A 4552-nucleotide genomic window follows, 5' to 3' on the forward strand; every position below is an offset into this window, starting at 1 on the left:
AGATTCACTTGTCATTTCCAAATCCTTCAGGGACTGACAGACATTCTGTCTGCATTTGTGTGGGGAGTGAAAAACAGGTGTTTCTTCATGCCACACTGTTCCCCAGCTGATGTTGCACGAGGCATCTGTCTGCCTTGGTGCTTCAGCGCTCTTATTATAAACTAATCACCTTCATCTAATTGGTGTTACATTTTTATACTTTTGTTGGTGGCATGGCAATTGAAAATGTCTAGAACATCATTTTAAAGAGCTAATTCTAAGGGCAAGACATACATGAGCTTTCTTATAGAGAAAATTGAAGTTAGATAAGCTTCAATTTTAGGCATCAGTTGACGAGCTGTTGGCCAAGATTCATGTCAATAATGTGTATTAAATAAAACATCTTAAACAGACACCCGAAGACCACAGTGATGCATTGACTGATTGATGAATGCGGTACCAAAAGCACCTGTGTTTGCCGTAAGAGTGATTGTTCACCACAATTTAGAGTTTGTGGAAATGTGCAGAACTTTATGGGACATAAATACTGTGAATAATGAGACTGCATTTGTATTTATGAAAGAATAACTTACAGAATTGTAAAATAGCTCAGAGATAGACATCCGAGAAGAGTACTCTAGACAAAACCCACTTCAAAATTATCACAATTTTTCCTGACATGTAAATTTTTGAGATCAACTGATACAGTTAAGTACAATAAACAGTTATTGTCAGCCTAAGAAATAACCTTGTTTTTAGAATACCTGCCCAAACTAAATCCACTTACATTTTTAAAAATGAGTCTCACTCTGAATCCTATTATAACATGCATTAGTCTTTTAGTGAGTTCATCAAGAAATTATAAGACAAATGGAGTCAAATGTGGATGAGGAGGCATTAGGTGAGGGACAGGACAAGATGGACATGTGAATTGAGTTATTCTACACTGCAGTTTCGCAGACAGAAGTTAAGCTCATGCCATTTTTGAAAAAAGGAAACATGAACTCTATAATGCACAAGAGGTCACAAACGGAGTTTTCTGGAACTAAAAGCACAGCTCTTCTCCCCCAAAATAACCTCTCTGTGGTAACTGAGTGTCATGAAAACCACTTGTCCCATCTTTCCCTTTTGGGGAGTTGTTCAAAACGGGAAGGCCCATTGAAAACCTCAGTGCACTGTGTCAATGTGTCTGTGAGGCTGTTTTTATTTGTCTACAAGAGCACTGGTCTTGTGGGGTGAGCTGTTTGCGAGAATCCACACAAGAGGCTAAGAATATTGGATGCAAAAATTCTGGATGTTCTTCAACAGACGTCCCAAACTATAGCACACAGAAAAAATACAGAACAGATAACAAATGAGAAGCTGAATATGGTGAAAATGGAATCAAATGTTAAAAAAAAATTAGAAGATCAACTTCAGGGTGGCCAAGTAGAAGAGGTGATTCTTCAGGCTGAAAATGAACTAAGTCTGGCAAGAAAAATGATGCAGTGGATGCCATGGGAGCCACTCTTGAAGAACCTCCTGCCAACCAGTGGAAATGGCAATATAGTCATCATTACCTTGTTTTGATAAGTTGATGGGAAATGAATGCAATTAAATGTTTTATTGTTTTAAAATGTTTTCTTATTTTTGACATTTTGTAGAAGTGTAAAAATGTAGAAAACAGATACAAGATATATTTAGGAGACTTGGTCAAATTAGTTATTATGGTAAAAAACAAAAAAAGAGGTATAAAAGTTACCAGGCTCGAGAATGTAAGCAATGCTCAGAGTTGGAATCAAAAAATCTGAAAGGTTAACCAAGTCCTAGTATATGTACCTAGTTAAGTATTTTTCTCTGATTTCTGGTTTCTGTATTTCCTAACCACAGCTCTCTTGGTAATCTCAAGAGGCCAAAGTGAAAAAAACAGCTTACATAACCGTGGATTCTTTATGCTTTTTGAATTAGTGACAGGTTTTGTAGTGGTTGAAATAATTGCTCAGAAGCTACAAAACCAATGTACCACCCACTTGATTCTCGGTTTCTAGACATCTGACTGTGTGCTCACCAAAACCGCTCTCGCTAGCATTGGGAGCCTGGTGTGGTTTTAGGTAGATAAGTGGAGGTGGGCAGAGAGATTGTTGAGTTGGATGATGCATGCACAGATACATAGAAAAGAGTTTCCAAAAGTTTATCAAAAATGTGCATTATGAAAAAAATGATGCATGACATTTTGGTACCAAAATAAACTTATCCACAAACTTTTTAAAGTATTCCTGTAAACATATAATTGTACAGATAGTGACATTGAAAGGCCCCTGAATTCTAATTCTCATTAATCTGACTTACAGAATGCTAAAGGACCTGTTTCTGCTGCAAGCGGGATCAGTAAACTGACTTCATATTTTCTATCTAAATGATAAATGAATAGATCATTAGTTACATTTCGCCTCATCATATATAGCACAGTAAGAAAACAATGGCAGGGCAACTGAGCCCTCAAATACCAGAAAATCAAGAATTCCATTGAGAAAATCAAGGAGATATTTCCAAATATATGTTCCCTTGCCCACGTAAGTTATTCTCTGTTTTTCATAATTTTTGAAAAAAATCTATGAATACATTAATTGGATGAAGTATGGTTCAATGACTTCTAATTATTATTTTTGTTGTAAAGGCAGATCAGATTTACAGAGAAAGATCTCCCATCCTCTGGTTCACTTCCCAAATGGCCGCAATGGCTGGAGCTGAGCCAATCCAAAGCCAGGAGCCAGAATCTTCTTCCAGGTCTCCCATGTGGGTGCAGGGGTCCGGGTTTTGGGCCATTCTCTGCTGCTTTCTCAGGCCACAAACAAGCTGGGACACACAGTGGTGCCCCTATTGGATCCTGGTGTTTGCAAGGTGAGGATTTAGCCACTGAGCCAGTGCACTGGCCCACAATAGCTTATTTAGTCATTTAATCTGGTTTACCATACCTCCCTTTGCCATTTTGTTCTGGGTCAAGACCATCCATAAGAGAAATTTGCAAAAATGATGGAAGGTGACAGTGAAGCCATCAATGGCTATTGCATTCCTAAGGGTCGATGTAGGGTACATGTATGTAGATGTTGATCTCTGTTTCCTGCCTGTGGCAAGAATAGTAGGTGGACTTCAGAAGACATAATCTTTCTTCATCTCCTCCTTCTGCTCTTCTATGACCTGAGCCATATGCACATGCATTTTGGTGGCCAAAGCTGTCAGCTGCCAAGTTCTTGTTGCAAGTCACCAATATCATTGAGATTAGAGGTGGGGAAAGAGAAAATCAATCAATCTATCTATCTATCTATCTATCTATCTATCTATCTATCTATCTATCTCTTTTCTACTTGTATCTTAACTCTATTCTTTATTTTTCTTTTTTTATTATTCTTTTTTTTATTCATTGATTACATTGTATTATGTGATACAGTTTCATTGGAACTGAGAATCACTCACCTATCTATCTAAAACCAGGTAGTTGGATTTTGTCATCACATGGATTCCAGTTTACTCTTGATATTTCCCAATTAGCAGGCATTTTTTCCCCTCAACTATGAGCCATTTCAAACCTGTTGCCAGCAGTTTAACCCAGTATAGCTCCTGGACAGATTTTGTACATGAGTCAGACCTCAAAAATAGACTTAAAAGATGAAAACTAAGATTAACTGTGTTTATTGTTAACTGAAGCATAGTCAGTCATCCAAACCAAGAGCCCCACATTTGGGGATTCAGCCAACTGCTGATTAAAATTACTGTGCCTAGTAAAAATGGTACCTGTACTGAATATGTGTAGGCCTATTTTCCTTTGTTACTCTATGAACAATACCATCAAACATAATATTAAGTATCACATAAATCTAGATATGATCTATTGCATACAAGATGTGTGGAGGTTCTATACAAATACTACAGCATTTTACTTAAAGATCTTGGGCTTTCAAAAATTTTGGTACCTCTGGGGGTCCTGTAACCAATTTCCCTAACTACTACTGTGGTTCAAGAGTTTACTTGTGTCATAATCATTTTTGAAAATTCAATCATGCAGAAGAAATGCAAATTATAATGTTCCATATGCCTGACTGTAAAAATCAAAATTTCCAGACCATATGTATCTATGTAAAGATAAGAACATCAGTTTATTCAAGATTAAACAGTCCTGAATACCTGCAAATCCTAGAATTAAAGGAATCCTGCAACCAAAATGAAGAGCCCACTTCCGCTCCATTCAGTAAGGGCAGTCTGTGGGTCAACTGATAACCCTCTTTGGTTTGCCTTGCACATTTTTCATGATTTCCCAGGATATGTTATTGGAGCCATTGCCAGGAGCTTTTCCATTTTTACACATCAAATAGCACAGATGAAATGCAAAGTTGGTGTAAAAAACGGGTTGAAATGATTATAGGATTAGATAGAGGTCCTGTGACAACCCTTTTCAATGGAATGACAATGGGGTCAACCCAGAAAAGAATCCTCCCCCCAGCCCACTCTGTTGAAAGGAAACATGTTGAAAACATGGTAGTGAGATAATTCAATTCGCTGAAAACATAATGGTAAGATAATTAGCTTCATCACCAGC

The 4552-nt window shown here is 37.5% G+C and overlaps 1 pseudogene; it reads left to right on the plus strand.

The window, feature by feature from the left end:
- Positions 1-978: 978 nt before the first annotated feature.
- Positions 979-1556, plus strand: LOC105941588 (NADH dehydrogenase [ubiquinone] 1 alpha subcomplex subunit 5-like; annotated as a pseudogene).
- Positions 1557-4552: the final 2996 nt, after the last annotated feature.

This window comes from Ochotona princeps, chromosome 14, assembly GCF_030435755.1.
Source record: "Ochotona princeps isolate mOchPri1 chromosome 14, mOchPri1.hap1, whole genome shotgun sequence".
Lineage (NCBI taxonomy): Eukaryota > Metazoa > Chordata > Mammalia > Lagomorpha > Ochotonidae > Ochotona > Ochotona princeps.